This window comes from Macrobrachium nipponense, chromosome 29 (assembly GCF_015104395.2).
Source record: "Macrobrachium nipponense isolate FS-2020 chromosome 29, ASM1510439v2, whole genome shotgun sequence".
Lineage (NCBI taxonomy): Eukaryota > Metazoa > Arthropoda > Malacostraca > Decapoda > Palaemonidae > Macrobrachium > Macrobrachium nipponense.
Genome location: NC_061092.1, coordinates 20,218,840 through 20,237,447, shown reverse-complemented (window position 1 = coordinate 20,237,447; position 18,608 = coordinate 20,218,840). Strand labels below are relative to the sequence as shown.

The following is an 18,608-nucleotide window of genomic DNA, read 5'->3' as shown; positions in this document are numbered from 1 at the left end:
TGTCTTCATCTCAGATCTCCAGTTTGATCTCGCAGAACTGTATTCATTTTCCTCATTGATAATCTGTCTTAGGGTCCGGCGTCACTGCCACTACGAAGACGCCTCGGCCTTCACCCCTGTTTCACAGTCATTACCATAAATGATTCAAGCTGCACTTAGCGTAAGAAGCAGTTGTTATCCGAGGGTGCTTGAGTGGCGCCTTTATTCGACGCGGCCATTCCCTTTCTCATTAGGGTGCGCCCCGTCATGGTCAGGGAGCTTTGTGGATCCCTCGCGGTCACGATTAAGGGCAGAAGGGAGGCCGTTTGCATTTAATTGGATCAGAATAAATAATACACGGGGGTTTAAAGAACGCCTAAGATTAGCCATCATTAAGATGGAAGGCGTACTCGGCATTAAGAGTCATCAATCCTGAATTCGTCTACTATGAAGTCATCAATCAGCAAGTAGCGTTGGATGGATTATGTACCCTTTCAATTCGGGCGCGATTCGCATGATTTCAGTGGGTTTTGATGGAGGGTCAGCCGCTTTCCCCTCCATTTTGGGATATGATAAAGACATAACACTGTAATGAATTCATGGGTCTCTTTCCCATCATTCGCCTGCTAGTGTAGTCTAATTTTGCATAGCTTCAAATATTACTTTCATATTTTAACATCTTGATATATATATATATATACATATATATATATATATATATATATATATATATATATATATATATATATATATATATATAATATATTATATATATATATGTATATATATGTATTTATATATATATATAACTCTATATATAGTTATATATATATATATATATATATATATATATCTATATATATGTAATATGAAGATAGACCTCTTATACCAGTACATTTTTATTTTTTCGCTCGAACTACATGCCCCTTAAATTGTAAAATGGTTTTGATTTTATATATCTTTTTGTTTCCATATGCAAATGACTGTTTCTATTCAGTTTATTAAATTCCTAGGAATACTCATAAATAAGGAATGATAAGAGGCAATATTTCATATGTAATATTTGAAATAGCTTCCATGAAATTGTAGAAAATAAGGTTCCGTGAAAAGTCAAGTTTCGCATATCACTGGTGTTGAATCGTCAGCCATAAGTTTCCCGTCAGTTAAATGCAGGGTTCTCTCTCTCTCTCTCTCTCTCTCTCTCTCTCTCTCTCTCTCTCTCTCGACTCGCTCTTCTCTTCTGCTCTCTCTCTCTCTCTCTCTTCCTTTACTTTTTTCCTCTTCTTCTTTTAGTTCGCCACTAACCTGTAAAGCCTGCCTTCTCCATGCCATATCGCAAAACTTCCATAATGATTAAAAGATCCTTATGTAAATATTTTATGTGATAATGCCCCACGACAACCATAGTAGAGATTTCAGTTCGGAGTGAATGTACAAAATGCGAGCTAACAAGTAAGAAAGATCATGACGAACCATGTAAGATACTGGATCGTACTTTAAAAGCACAACGCTCTGGTTTTTATAAATGAACATTTTGCGCCAATTATGGTGGATTTATATAATGCAGATACGGTAAAAATTCAAAAATTAATAATGGCAGCCATTACGTATAAGTCATTGAGTGAGAGTGAAAATATCAAAGGGTTTTGCCCCACTTTTCTGTATTTTTTCTCTTCATTTCCTCTCCTTATCTTCGTTGTTTCCACACTAAAATTCATTTTTTTTTCATTACCTTTTTTATTTATGCACTACTCCTTCGCTCTCACTCAGGCAACTTTTTTTTTAGACCAATCCCTAAAAGCACTATTTCACTTAGTAGTCAATAAGAATTACTCACCATGTTTGACAGCTTAATATGTAGTGTGTGTGTGTGTGTGTATATATATATATATATATATATATATATATATATATATATATATATATATATATATATATCTTGCCATCTTCCGTCAAAAGCTTTTCCTAGGTTCATACATCCCACTAACGCATCCGTACTTACTATTTCAGAACTTCTCAGGTAACCATTTCAAAGGAAATAATTCATTATAAAATCCATGTGAAGGACAAACCGCAAGTTGTAACAAATTCGTGTCTATCTATCTATCTATCTATCTATCTATTTATCTATCTATATCTATATATATATATATATATATATAATATGTATAATATAATATATATATATATATAATATATATATAGATATATTTATATTATACATATTATATAATATTATACATATTATATATATATTATATAGATATAGATAGATAGATAGATAAATAGATAGATAGATAGATAGATAGATAGATAGATAGATAGATAGATAGACACGTATTTGTTACAACTTGCGGTTTGTCCTTCACATGGATTTTATAATGAATTATTTCCTTTGAAATGGTTACCTGAGAAGTTCTGAAAGAGTAAGTACGGATGCGTTAGTGGGATGTATGAACCTAGGAAAAGCTTTTGACGGAAGATGGCAAGATGGAAGGTGTTAAAAGAGGTACATGTGAGAAAGTAGAGCTGAGAATGACTGGTTTGTTCCATGCGTGAGATCTGAGAAGGTTGTGTCATGCCTTCATGACTGTTTGACATGATTATGAGTGGAGTGATGTAAGAAGTCAGAGAAAGGACAGTGGATGCAATTGTAAAATTACTGAATAAGAAAATGGGTCCAGAGTAACTTGGGGAATGGATGGTGTTTGGAGATGATCCTGTACTAATTATGGAATGATGTCCATTTGATGACCCAGAAGTTACAGTTGGTGTTCAAACTGAAACTCATATTTTGAACAAGACCTTTGCAGCTAACACGAACAACAGATTCAATATGTCATCATTAGAAACACTCTGAAGGAGTCAGGTACCTGAGATCAAGCTGGTCATTCGGTTAGGCGACAGACGGTGATCAATCCCTTTTCCTGGAAATATTTTAAGCAAAAATCCACGAAGAGCCGCTGCAAAATAAGGCGGAGCCGCCATTATGCTGACACCACATATCTCTCCGATCTCCTAATGGTATGTCATCCAGTCGAGGCACAAGGAATTTTAACATATGAAGTTAAGGTTCACTAATTATATTGTCAGGAATAGTTTCTGAAACAATGAAACAATTAGCTTCTCCTCAGTCCACACTGTATCTCTCAGGCAGTGCTGCGAGTGTCCTTCATCAACCCAGCTTGGATTTTCAGTATCCTAATATAGTAGAGCATGACATATTTGCACGTTGACTGAACTGTTTGGTAAAAATTGCCTCATCACTGAACATTATAGTATGCTTTTCCAGCTGCCTGCCCTGCTTAAGCCTCTTGACAATTTTCCTAACTGATGAGAATAAATCGTCATTACCAAATTACTTGACTAAGTTGGCTTTATGTAAAAGAAAAAGATTGAGAGACAAGGCGACGAAACGACCGAGGTTCGAAGTTTTTCCTGAAATAATAATAATAATAATAATAATAATAATAATAATAATAATAATAATAATAATAATAATAATAATAATAATGACAGTGGTGAAGAGAAATCAGCTGTAGAGTTCTTTATTGTTTAATTAATTTCATTTTTATATTTCGAAAGTACTGCCCGTATCAATTTTTGAATTTTTTATTCTAGTGATATTCTACACACAAATTCTGAAGCCAATGAAATTGCGAGGATATATATTACAGTACAGTAAAACTGGGAAATCCCATTTTTATTCATTCTTTGTCTTATTATTTAGCCGTTAGCTCGCTCCTGATTTTGGCAAATTTCGTTATGCTACTCTTAGTTTGAATGTTAATTTTGGTTTTATATTTACTCCTTATTTTTAGTTCAAATCAAAAGGAACTTATGTTTAAAAAAACTGCGAACCATTTTAGACAAACTCGCAGTCCGGCAGGTATCTTTGAGGAAGATGACCAAAAAACGAGTCTGACAAATAATTCAGTATTAGATCCTTGAGAGAGAGAGAGAGAGAGAGAGAGAGAGAGAGAGAGAGAGAGAGAGAGAGAGAGAGAGAGAGAGATCTGTTCAAACCGTAACCATTTCATTTACAAGAAGGAAAGGAAGTCGGGGAACAAGGACAGACTATCATCACATAGACATCATCACTGTTTGACTCGAGACGGATTATGACTCAAGCATTGCTTAAGCCGCTTGAGAAAACAAGTAAAACAGGTAAAAGATTCATAAAGAGAACAAACGAGATCGCCCCTGGCGAGAACAACGAGTGATCACTCCATATGAGTCATGTATAATAATCGATCCTTTAAGGTAAGACGGTTTACCCAGCAAGAAGAATCGTCGATGAGTGGCCTTTCAACACTACTAAAATACTTCCTCGGGCAGCGGCGTAAGACGATCTTCTCACACTCCCCTCCTCTCTCTCTCTCTCTCTCTCTCTCTCTCTCTCTCTCTCTCTCTCTCTCTCTCTGCAAGAAGTCACATGGTATCACATGAGGGTTTGTTCCTCCGTCGTGACATGTGTAACAGTGCAACCACGAAAGGGATACCTGTGCCTTCTTTGATTTCTAGTGTTGTTTTTCAGTTCAGTTGATATGATTTATTGCGCAATGACAGTTAATTGTGTTTATATATTGCTTATTTCATTGTTTATCACTTTCCGTACTTCAGTGACCATACGGACGAGACCAGCTCATTCGCTTTAATGAAGCACACTTTTGATTGTTTTAAGTTACTGTAATCAGTTGAAAATTTTACGCTTTCGTTTTCTTGTTTTCTTAGAATTAAACTTACGAGAACTTCTATGCCAAATGGACTGTGTAAAGTAATAATGATAATGATAATAACATCATTCTTTATAACGAGTTATTTCTTATGGACACTCAAGGTCCTTTTTCTCTGTAGTTATGCTGGGAGTATGTTTCCTCAAGTAGCTGCCATAGAAAGAAACATTTTGTGTTAAATCAAAGTATCATTGTGAGTAAATATATTGGTATCCATAACTTCTTTCAAATCTGGAACACGCTTTTCCACTAAAGGCTCTTTCAAACCTTCGTCTGTATATCACTGATTCCTACGAAGAAAAAGAAACGTGAATTACTCAAAAACAGTGCATAAAAAAATTAAGTATAATGAACTCTTCCTGTGATTTTTAAGGCTCGATTAACTAGCCAAACACCAGTGATAATTAGAGCGAAGAAGACAGCTGCGGTAAATGTGTAAACATGAGCGTACATCACAACAACATCCCAGATGGGCGCGTTCAGGTGCCCGAAGGGAAGCACTATGTTGTTAGCGAGAAGTGTATGTTTTCCTTTACATGTTTAAATAATCGTGGCCATGCTCCAAGGAATAACGAACACAAACATAATACATCTGTGAGCGTTTTGTATTTATTTCCACTACTAAAGATGCGCACTCACATGCACACCAAAACCAGCATGTACGCACGTGTGAACGCACTAGCAAGATCATGCTTTACATTTGCTGAGAAGAAAGAGAATAGCTGATTTTGATGTTAAAGTGTCTCGTAAATGCAAAGATACCACTTGATGCTCAGAGGGAGAGTTTGTGTGCGCGTGTGTGTGTGTGGCTTGAAAGAGAATTCATTTTTATAAGTTGAGGTTTATTGGCTTTACTGGTATAGTTCTACGCGATTTGAGTCTCTTGCATAGTAGTAGTGCACTTGAATTACTATTGATCAGTTAATTTGCATATTCAAGATTTTATATTTTTATCATACAACATTGTAGCCTCGACTTTTAACAATAAAAGTTATCTTACTTATTTATTGGCGTTATGGTCCTGTATGTGATCTATACCACACTTATATACATATGTATATATTACTGTGTGTATGCACACACACATACACACACACACACACACACACACACACATATATATATATATATATATATATATATATATATATATATATAGTGAGAGAGAGAGAGAGAGAGAGAGAGAGAGAGAGAGAGTGAGAGAGAGAGAGAGAGAGAGAGAGAGAGAGAGACGAGAGAGAGAGAGAGAGTTGAGGAGAGAGAGAGGATGGAGAGAGGAGAGAGAGAGGCTTCGTTTAAGGAAAGTTAACGGACCAGTCACCTACATACGCTCTTAAGTCATATTCCCTTACACGGGATATGAAGTGGCAAATGGCCCAATTGAGATATTACTCTCCTTGTTTGGAACCCTTTAAAAAAACAGGACATTATTATCACCATCTCGCCATGTTTTTTTAATCCCTTTTTTTCTGAGTGCGTATTTGTGTCAGGAACGGTTTCTGACTCAAGAAGGACTTTTTGTATACTCTTAGGAACTGTATATCGATGTTCCTATGACGCATGTTGAAAAGTTAACATAAAAATGTGTTATTACTTACGCATATGAGCATCAACATTGTGAGTATTATCATGAAAGAGAAATCTCATTTTGGCCCGTTGTTTTAGTAATGCCGTATCTTTTATTAGGATCTTTAATTGGATATCAAACTATGGTTTCTACGGTTTAAAAGGTACATATGTATATAATACACTATAACTATAGTATTTGCGTTGGGTCGTGTATGAATGACAGTTGGATCCTATATATTTATGGTCCAATCCAAAAAGGCATTGTTTCGAACCCTGGTCAAGATAGGTTTCAATTATTATTAATTTTTTATATTAGGATTATTTTTTGGACGCATTAACAAGTTTTTTGTTGACTAATACTTATGTATGTGCAATATATATATATAGTATATATATATGTATATATATATATATATATATATATATATATATAGAGAGAGAGAGAGATAGAGAGAGAGAGAGAGAGACGAGAGAGAGAGAGAGAGAGAGAGAGAGAGCGAGCGAGCCTGTAGTAACACTCAGACAGATCACAAATATTATATAACCTACCTAAAAACCCGCAATTGTTTTTGTTTAAAGGAAAGAAAATACTTCAAAGCAGAGTGATGGCAAATAATTTTCATCAAAGTGTAGTAATTTCTAAATGCAATCTCATGCTTACTGTCTCTCTTGGAGTTTGTGACCTGAAATTATACTGAGTTTTCGATGCACGTAAAAACCGTTTATATGATACAGTCCATATCATAACCAGCCTAGTATGATACAGCTGCAAGTTGTCCTTGGAATGGGTTAGAGTGTCAGATTTGGTTCTGCTGTCAGTCAGTCGCGGTACAACGACGTGAGGATCACAAATTGCTCCATTTCGTTCTTTTGTGTCTATGTTAAATGTTGCCAGTCTTTTACAGACCCCGTCACGTGGAGGTACCATTTGGCTGTTTTCGTGTTCTGTTCAACTTGTTGCCACGCTTTCTTTCAAGCGATTTTTAAAAAATATTTCAATAGACTAATTTTGAATGATTTCCGGAGGGAAAGCCATTAATTGATTCTAACTGAAGTTAATTGTGTGTATGTATATATATATATATATATATATATATATATATATATATATATATATATATATATATTATACTATAGTGTGTATGTGCATGTGTATAAAGATCAAACGAACCGTAAAAACACTATGTACACTTTGCAACCATTTATTTCGAATACTTCTGTATTCCAAATCACTGTTTAAATATGGAGAAATGGTAGGTGACAAGAGTATTTTTATGGCTGCAACTTGTAAATTGGGTGTTTATGGGCCTTTTGATCTTCATATTGTACTGCTAGGTTAAAGTCAAGGCTTATATATATGTATATATGTATATGTATTTATGTGTGTATGTGTGCATATGACATGTTTGTGCGTATAAGTGCGAACTTAGGTGACCTGAACGTGTGTTCAGGGAAATTTATGGCCTGAAAATAGCTGGGTTGGCATAACATTAACATTCAACAGACAATTTAGTAAACCTATCATTATCAGTGGAAATTAAAATTTTGGGAAATTAATGTTTCGACTGCATTTCTTGTTTAGGTTGAACCAGGAGATAAAGCAACAAGAATCATATATATGATCCTCAAAGAATGTAATGCACAGAGAGACTTTTAATATAAGAAAAACACTAGTTCTTTCATATAAGCACAGGGTTTTGCACATTGCTTCAGGTAATTATATTATATTTCTGTAATATAATTGTTAGTTGGATTGATAAAATGAAAGAATTAACTGTATACTAGAGGACGTGTTAGAGGACAATGGTAGAATGAATTGTCCGTCTTGAGGCAGTGATCTCTGATAGTTTCCATGTCACTGAGAAAGAAATTCGGGATTTTTATTCATCAATTCTGGGAAATTTCTTGAGATCATTACTGGGTCGTTCTTGATTAATATTCTGTTAATTATATGGACTGTCATTATTTTAGTGAAATCTTCTGTTAGTTTAGAAGAGTAATTATGCTCAAAGGGTACGGTCCCCTTTTTTTTCGTGGCTAACTTCCCGTCTAGCATAACTTTGACAGAAGCATCAGATAGTTCATTTTTCATATATCTACGAAAAGTAGTCGCTCATTTTTTATCTAAATCCCCTTCAGTGACATATCCTTTGCGTTCTCGTGGATGTTTGCTTATCCCTTCAGTGTGGCCGAACAGATCCCTCCAGATGAGGGCCCAGGCGACGATCCCCTCGGTATTGTGGGATGATCATGACGGTGGGGACCCGTGGCTAGGTGGCACCTAATCTTGTGTGACGTCAGTGCTGTTAGATAAAAGAGGGGTTAAGTGCCAAGCTGGTTAAACGCAGAGTGCCATGGGAACTATGCGACCTCGGTATTTGTGAGGTCAGGGGATTGGAAATGTGCCAGAGAATTCAGTGCCAATGTTCTTGATCCGTTGCGCACGTTCCGATGACGTAACATTCCCATCTGTAAGAAAAGAGTTTATGATAACTGCGCTATCTTCACGGGTCCTTGTTATTTTTGGTCTTTTCATTATGGTGTCTCTTACTGTAGTTAAACTAAACACTTATTTTTCATTGTGTTTTTGACATTTTTACAAAAGTGCAAGAATTACGAGGAACTTATTGAACGTGATGTTCACCAAGTTCAGCATTTTGAGTGAATGCGCCAGTGATGTTTTTCCTTTCTTTCCTGTGGGCCCATCCCCTGATGAGGGATACAGGTTAGGTTGAAGTATGCCCATACACATGGTAAGGCAAGGGTTAATCGCAGTATCGGTATTCATGAAACCAGCAGTCGTTTTTTTTATACTTCAATTATTGTTCCAAAATTTCGATGAATTGTTTGAAAAAAGTAGTTGGAGTGTTTACAACAGTCCGTAAATATTGACGGCTTGAAGAGATTGTTGTATTTTTTTCCTTTGATTGTTATGCAGAAATGTATTATTCCTGTAACAATACGAATATCTTCATGGCTCCATAAAGCTGTCACCGGATAGCATAAGCATGTTCATAATAGTGCTCACAGCTCTTCCATATAGAGTTCGAGTAGTCAAGCGGTGATCGCGTGTATCTGTTCACATATATAGTAGCCGGTAGTCGTAGTGGACGTGATGCCACTCAGTGAAACAAACATATTATACGCTTGGTTGCCTTCATTAACCTAACAAAGTAAATGGGAAGACATGTGATATATCAGTAGTCTGTAATAGCTTCGGAATAAATTCCAGAAAGGAGAGCGACATCACTGCGAAAATCATTAGTAGACCATTAAGCCTATTTTTTTTTTTTTTTTTTTTTTTTTTTTTTTGTTTAGAACGGTATCGGGGTCTTGGACTCTGTTTTTCCGACACAGTTATCATTAAATATTGGAGTTCATTGTCGAATAATGTGACACTTTGATTGTTTAAATTCCTTCCTTATGTGAACACGCCGTTCCAGTCACTGCTTCTTTTCGAACAAGTTGCGTTCTACGATTTTGATCTGAATATATTGATCACTGGAAGTGCGTAAGTTGTGATTTATTATTGTTGAACTGCATCATAAGGCCTTCATGTTCAGAATCCCGGTATACTGAAAGTATAGTCACATTTCGTAAAATTTTGACTGAAAATGCTATATTATTTATAGAATAATAAGTGAAAGTCAGTAGTTGAAAAAATGTCTTACGAAACAAATAATTGTATCATGAAGAGTAAGTTGATCGTTGCTTCTTGTCACTCTTCATTTCTGCTGTATTTTATGCTTTCACGGTTACTTTTTCTTGTATTTCTCGTCTTTTTCTTTCTTTAGTTTACATCCATTCCCCTATGCTAACGTAAGTTACTTTTAAAATTTTTCAATAGGTTGTTGCACTGTACGCGGACATTGCTTAACATTTCAAACTTAAAATTGCGAGTCACGACAATTGTTTTCGTGCCTTTGGCAACTGGAGCAGGTTGGCGCTGTGTTCGTTGTGTTTAGTGAGTGCCCCTGTTGCACATCGCTTATCAGTATCTATTTTGAAGCCAATAAGTCTTGTTAATAATTTGCGTGTGTGTTGTTACTTTCCAAACCCATCATAGGTATGTGTTGCTGAACATTAAATAATGTATTTAATCTGTACGTACCTCTACACATACCTTTAGTTTTGGGACGAATTTTGCACATTTTTACTCCAAACCCTAGGTAATCGCATTCCGAGTTGAAAATATATTTTTTAGATGTTTTAATGTGTGTTGTGAACGTTTCGACGTTCATTTCGTTAGTAAATAAATACTTTTAGAGGTAATGCTCTCTTTTGTAGCCTTCAGTTATGTGGGGCGACTGGTCAAGCAGAATTCATGGATGGAGGAAAACACAACAGAAATACAACGGTGTATTTAACCTAACCCAGAATGCTGGTACTTTACCTGTCCAGGACATCTATGGCACTGTAAATTAAAAAGAATATTATTTTGACCAGCCTAACTATGGCACAGCGGCCCTTACTTGGCTTGGGGGTAATTCTAAGCCCTCATTCCTCGGTAAAGTGGACTATGGCAGTTGACATTTTCCTATGTTATTTTACTTACTGAACAAGAATTTAAAGTAATATTTATTCGGACGACTGTAATTAACCCCCAGGGGCCAGTACTAAACGCGGCGAAATACACTGGAGCCCCAATCCCTAGTGGATGTCGTATCCACGGTTACGTTCCTTGCAGTCCAAGCGGAACTACCTATTCTTTAGAATTACCCTGCAAGAAACTTAACCACGAATACGACATCCACTAAGGATTGGGGCTTCCAATGTATTTCGCCGTGTTTAGTACTGGCTCCTGGGGGTTAATTACAGTCGTCCGAATAAATATTACTTTAAATTCTTGTTCAGTAAGTAAAATAACGTTGGAAAGCGTAAACTGCCATAGTCTACTTTACCGCGGAATGAGGGCTTAGAATTACCGGCTTGGGGACTTCGCCCCTCCCAGAATTCCCACCTAACCTAACCTAGGGTAGTAAATTAAAATGATGGGGTTCCTATTACTGAACCTAACCATACCTTACCTAACCTAAGGGGCCTGAGGCTTACTGGCCCCCTGGTCCACCTATAACCTAGGGCACTCTAAATAAAGATAATAGGTTTGCAACCTTAGGTAGAGTGGCAGGGCCTCCTCTCAGGGTGTTTATTAGACCCCAACCTAACCTAACTTAGTCCACTGTACATGTACATTAAAATAGATAAAAGGGTTGCAACTTAGCTTAACCCATTGAAATAGATAAAAGGGTTGCAACTTAGCCTAACCTAACCAGAGTCTTAAGGTCTTAACTGGCTTCCTACTAATTAACATAACCTAGATTACCAGTTCCTTACCTACTAGGCTAAGTGCATGGTGTCACTGTAAAAACCAGCAAATAACCTTACTTTAATGAGGATTAGAGCTTTCATAAGCATCCTAAGGATGTTACAATAGTACATCCATCCTTGTGTTTCACTCTGCATTTCCCCAAGTGAAACTGCACATTAGTTGCATGGGGTCCTTTGATGTTAGTTGTCAGTATAAGTGCAAAACACCATAGAATAAAAGTTCTTTATCACCTAAAATATACATAGAATGGTATTATTACAGTTTCATCCATTATGGGAAATCTATTATATTAATATTTTTCCCGAGTAAAGCACGTGATAACAAAACACTTCTTCTCAATACATTATTGTCGCTAATGCATACTTACAGAGAAAAAAAAAAATATTAAGTTTTTACCTCGAATTTTTCCTAAGTCGGGAGAGGTGTTTCCTCTACGGTAATGTTTACTTTTAATGAGCCCTCTAACTTACTTTCTTATGCAAACAAAAGCAGTTCCAGTTACTCATTATTGGCTGAGAGGTGTGACATTGTTATGAAGTCATAGGTTTCATAACCAATTACGAACGACTTTAGTTGAAAACTAAGTTTCACTAGCATTTCAGCGGAGTAAAAAAGTTACCTGTCCAGTGTCCACTGGTATCCTTGTTTGACTGAATACTCGAAAAATGAAGCAAAAAACGGCATTTTGTCTTCCTGTACCTATGGCAGAGGCAGTGGCTGGCCCTTCTGGCATTAATTTTGACAGACCTTCGATTTCCTACCGATTGTTTGCAGTGCAATGTGGGTTACGGTGAATTTTATCATTATTTGTCTAGTGGTGGTAAAGAAGTTGTGATTGAATATGCTCAAAGACATAATTTCATTCTAAAGCACTAAAACTGCGAGTGTTGTGGAGCTACTAGCCTAGTATTTGTCGGATCAACTTCAACAGGAACGCCTTCAGGTGTGATCTGCCACGGTAAGTAGCCTTACTGTAAACCCTGTGGCTAGCACGCGCAGCGCAACATTACCTCTTGCCGTACATGCCGTGCTTGCCAAGAATCTTTAAATAGTATGCGGATAAGGCGCGAAGCGCCGTTCCGCCACGGCCTTACTGACAGCACACATAAATCGATTGTCGCGGATATGTAGTCGCTCCCTACTTTGTTGTTGTTGTTTTGGTATCGCTGCCATATGGGTTTTGGTGTTCTTCCGCCGATTTCGGTCGAGTGGGCCCGCGAATCTGTAGGTGCTCCATGGATAGGTCTAGGTAGGTCTAGGGATTTTTCTGGAAAAACTTGTTGTTTTAACTCCAATTACATAGTCAATCTCTAAATCGGATGGTTTGTAGTCAAAATAAATGTTAAATCCGTTGGAACTACATTATTTCTGATGCAACAAATATATTTTTATTCCAGTTTTCACATAATTGTTGAAACTTTAATTTTACCCATGGAATTAATATTTTTCCTAGTATAATTGCCAAAATTGCACTTTAATAGTTATTGCTGAGAAAACTATAACTGGTTACATGACTGGTCATTCCTGTGTGGTGGTTTCAAACCCCTCACTTGTCTCATAGGCTACTTTGCATGGGATATTTACACTTTTCCTTATGAGAACTTTCGTTCAGTTTACTGACTTTTCAAGACTACAGTGCTTGCATGAGTTGTTTCAATTAACATTATGATATTTTACAATTCAATTTCAAGCCTATCCAACTAACCATAGGCTTTGAACCATACATGATTTGTTGATAGCACATGGTCCTGGATTAGATTTTGCGCTTTTGAGCTGTGACAGTGAAGGCAATCAAATATAGTTAGTCTCTTCTTTGTTCCCATTTTGAGGGGAATGATGTCGAAATTATTTGAATTTGTGCTAATAGTGACTATATGTTGACCTTTTTAACCTCACATAATGTTAAATACCAAGTGTGCATGCCTTACATGCAAGAGTGTAGTTAAGCTAAAGTCAATAGCTAACTCACCACCTAATAGCCTAGGTAAGTTTGTTTATGCAAAATATCAGTTTAAGGCTAGGTTTGGGGAAAGGTAGATTAGTATGCCTCCGGGTCACAATAGGTAAGGAAGTGGGATGTTGGTGCTTCACGCCTCGGCCTGGTGAGGGCACGATGCCCTAGGTTAGGTTAGGTTAAGTAAAATGTAGGTTAGCATGCATCCTTGTTAAAATAGGGAAGCATAGGTGAGTCCACTGGGGAAAATAGGCTTCCAGCCAGGTTAGAGCAACACACTTTAGGTCAGATTAGAGCAAGGGGGATGTTAGGCTAGGATGCATCCTTGTTGAAATTTGTTATTCATTTACTAATGCACCAGCTGTAAATTTGCCAGAATTGCAGATCTTCAGTAACTTGTTGACTTCGGTTTTATGAATCTATTCAAAAGTAATGCATTGATTCATTATGAGTTATATGTCCCTTTTGTATGGTGGTTTTTTGCTAATTTTTTTGCATGTTATAGTGAGGTGAATTATACTGCTAGAACTTGTAATAACAATAGAATAGACAAGGTTTAATTTTTTACATTGAAAGTTTCAAAGGGATATATTTTCCAGTCATAGTTTGTGGTCATTGTTGGTGCTTATTACTATTCTCTCTGATCTCTGGTCTTATTTTCTAGTTCCCATTTTTTCTCACCTCTGCTGTTCTACTCAGTCTTTTTCTAGGATTACATCATCATCTCCATATCTGTAATTTCACTGAGTTGCATAATGGCAATACAAAATTCATATTACTTTTGAGTTGGTAAAACTTCTACTGGACAAGGTAGTAGTTTGTGAGAAGTGAAGAAGAATTATTTGTACACATAAAATACCGAGACCTTCAAATGTAGTAGAATAAGCAGCAGTAATAGGTGGTGGTGGAGGGAGAGGAGGAGGAAGAGACAGCATAGATACTTCAGAAGAATTTGTACCCATTTGTTGCATGCCAGGCGTACAGGGTCACCTTAAATTGTTGTGCAGACAGAACACGATGTCTTATGAATTATAATTTATTCAGATATGGCACAAAATCGCTGTAACATTTTAAGTAGTTTGGGAAGTCAATGTCTAAGTGAACCTGTCTTGTGGTACGACTAAGACAAGACGGAAAGTTAAAGTAAAAAAAAAAGGGGGGGGGGGGGAGAGATCTCAAAGACTTAATCACTTCAATGTACGTATATAAAATGAACCAGTCAAGCTTTGGATAATTTAAACTACCTTTAAAATTTATGGTCGTGTTTTTCATGTTGATGTTTGTTATTGAGTATAAATATTTAGTTTATGTTTTTCAAGAGTTTCATCTACCTTGTATACTATGTTATCTTTTACTGTAGTACTTTAAAAAGTTAAAATGTATCCAAAAAAGGAATTAATGTATGTTTAAGGATATCTACATGGTGGTTTGAAATACATTAAAGTAATTGATATAAGGATTGGTTAGTCAAAATTGTAAAGTCTACCTCATAAGGGATTCATTTTGCTATATCCTAAAGTGACTTGAAAAACTCATTTTTGGGAACGAAATTTGGGATTTCAAAACGGATGTGTAAATATTGAGGTGTTATTACAGACTAAAGTTTCGTTATTTTCACTTTTACATTATTTCTGTAATGCTGTATATTTCTATATCAATTATTTGTTTTGATTCTGAAAATAATGAAAGTGCAGCAAAATGATGAGATGCTCTGAAGTGACAATAAAACATGTTTTCGATAACTTTGATTAAAAATGCGTATATGTATATAGAAAATTCGTGTGAATTCGACATTTGCAATAAGATATATTAGATTCATATTTATTAATACAAATTTGTTTTATGTAATGTAGATATATGTCGTTTTTCACGTGCAGTATTTTTTAGAAAGCTGTTGTGTACTTTGTAATGTTGACGGCTTCGCATTGGATAGCATGAGGTTATTAACGGGCAGACAGTGGTTTTAACAGACGTACTGAATATTGTAAGTGCAGCTTCAGTAACAAAAATAAAAGTTGAATGGCATTTTTAATACCCTATTTACCCAATTTAACATAACGTAAACCGTTTTTTTGTTTTCTTTCCAGATAATTGTAGTTCGTCTGATACAAAGATTGGAATACAAGACACTAGATAAGGTAAGTGTAAAAGAAATATTTGTATGTATATCTCTGGTATGTATAGTGAAAATACTTGATGATTAGGCAGGTGTTCATACAAATTTTTAACCAAGGGTTCATAACAAGATTTATGTTTCCTTACCCACGTCTCTCAGGCTTCAAGAGTCAAGAGCTGTTAATAAAAAGAGTCGATAGGGGAAGTTTGGGTTAATTTACACGAGTCTGTGAAGCTTGGTTACTCGGAAAGTTCACGTCGTCCTGAATTCTCTATAATTTTTCAATCTTTGGGCCACATTGACAATTAGAAAGTAGTGGCAACTGGAAGCTCCCATTTTGCTTTGCAAGCTTTGTCGGTGTCTGAAGAATTACCTTTTTTTATTGTACTTATTTTTGGTCAGTATATTTTATACTGGGAGTATAAAACATGGGGTAAATTAATTTCATTAGGATGCACAGTCTGGAGTACTTTGAGTCGTCAGGCTAGCTGATGCGTGTAGTACTATTACTTCTCGATGATTAGCTAAGATGATAGTATTTGCATGATTGTTACATAGCGAGACTTTAAATATTTCCTAAGGTTTACCAAGCAAGAAAGCTTGTATGGTTCCTGAATATTTAAACCGGATGAAACCAGTCATTGTTTTTTCCCCCATCGTATTTCAACGCTTGATTTGAAATTGGACGGCTTTTTAAAAAACCGCTGGTTTGGACGATTGTCTTCAAGTGACGGCTGGGCTTATTTTTTTTTTTCTCTCTCTCCTTTTTTTCTTTTTCTCCAAAGACAGATTTATGATTCAGTCAGTACTTACAAAGGTAAATTGGCATACGCAGTGCTGCCTTATATCACATTCTCGATAACTACTCTTGGATTAACGTAATGATTTACTATTGTTTGATAATTTTTATTTTTGATCTCTTAATATTATCGTGCTTATTTTTCTTGTTTCTTAGTCGACGATCTTCAGTTTTAGCTTCCCCCTTGACCGTGTATTATCCTTTGAAAGATGTGTCTTATTTGTCTTCCAAATAGCGAACATTGGTATAGTGCTGTACTATTCCATAATTCAACTTCATGTACCGTTCCGAAAGGTTTTATGGTTAGTATGAAAATTTTAAGTGTTCAGCCGCTGACTGCTTACTATATAGTAAGCTTCCCCCTATAATTTTAGTGTTTATTTATTTTTTATTACCATGTATTCAGTCAACTAGCTTCCGTGAAAAGAAACTTCAAAATTTGTGGACTTTGAACTGACAGATTTATCTCTCTCGACGACAGCGCACCTTGAGTGAATCGCTCTCTCCAGTTATGAATGTTAACTTTGTTTTACACTTGACCGGAATCCTGAATGGCCCCTTGAAACTGAAAGGTTGTTTGTTTTCCCAAGTTTCAAACACCATTTTGATCTTTACACTATGTTAATGTTAACACACTCGTGTTTACCACCAGTGAGAAGTGTTGTCGAGATGATTTTGCCATGTTTGCTATGTGTTTGAGTCTCTCTCTCTCTCTCTCTCTCTCTCTCTCTCACTCTCTCTCGCTCTCTCCTTCTCCTCTGCTCCTCTCCTCTCCTCCTCCTCCTCACTGTTCGAAGCGATGGAAATTTTTTTATGGTAAATTACGGCATTCAAGTACAATTAGACTTGTTTGTTATACAATTTCATAAAGGTACTTGCAAGGAGAGAGAGAGAGAGATTCGATTTAACCTCCTTGCAAGTATCGTCTCAGAAGTTAGGAGACGGTTTCGCTTTCAGTAGTTTTGTTATGTATTCAAACTACTCCAAAGGACTATATTTTCTTAATAACCAGTTCAGCAACTTTGCTTGAATTACATCCCATAACTCCTAAAAATTTACCCGTAATTCCTCAAGGTAATCGCAGTGATTAACATTGAAAAAATATGCTCGTAATTCATGTAGACGCTGTGTGAAAATTTCTTCGTAATTCATATAGATGTTGCGTTCATTCTAAGATGATTTTTATTAGCTTAATCTTAGATCATCTAAGTGGGCGTAGTTACATAAGCTAGTCCTCGAATACGGGGCTGGAGGAGGAGATGAGGGGGACACGACTAAGAGAGAGAGAGAGAGAGAGAGCTAGCTAGAGAGAGAGAGCTGTAGGTGTGTACCCCGCCCTCGCTTCCAATGACTTACGATATACTACAGGGCAGGGGAGACTCCTCCGCCACCAACTAAATGCCCTTTTGCCTCACCTGCCCAACGATTTCCTTTTGCAATCCCTTTCCTCGAGTTGGTTTTGCATTCTTCTGTTATCGCTCTGGTCTGAAAGTACTTAGGCGTTCCCGTTTCTTTATCGTTTTAGAAAACCATTCGGAATAGTTTTACTTTAATATTTCACATCCTTATCGTATAATTTATTCTAGTGGACTCTAGACTAAAATGGCACTTAGAAAGTGCTGCTAAAAGGAAAGTTTTCTTTACAAGATGTAGGTCATCCTGAAAACGTTCATACGAATTGAAGAACACCAGGTTCAATCGTGTTTACCAGAGTGCTCGATTTTTACAAATAACATTCTTAATTTGACTGGTTTTTGGGCCATTTTTGGTTTAATAACGAAGGTGTATTTTCAACGGACTTGTAATGAAAGTGCCATTAGATAATTGCGTTACTTTTGAGGTTTATCTTTTACAGTTAAGAAACTTGATTCAAAACCAACAAACGCTACAACCCTTTTCGAGCAATGTTTCCGTGCTTGTTAGGAGTGTTAGGAGCCGGTGATCATACTCTACAGTCTGTAGCGAGTGATATTCTTACATGAGCGTGGTGACCGCACCGTAGGTCTTTTTCCTTTGATTTCACTACAGTATGTTGTCGGTCACCTCGAATGGCTCTGAATTTTACAGACTGGAACAAGTTGTCACCATCCAGATTTAGGTATCGGTATGTCTGGAGAATGATGTCG

General features: G+C 36.4%; 1 long non-coding RNA gene across 1 annotated transcript in view; it reads left to right on the top strand.

The window, feature by feature from the left end:
- Nucleotides 1–18,608, top strand: part of LOC135206178 (uncharacterized) — a 469,022-nt gene that overhangs the window by 406,882 nt on the left and 43,532 nt on the right. The window contains exon 3 of the long non-coding RNA XR_010312693.1: nucleotides 15,655–15,705. This is a non-coding gene — a long non-coding RNA (uncharacterized LOC135206178). The remainder of the gene's footprint in view (nucleotides 1–15,654; nucleotides 15,706–18,608) is intronic.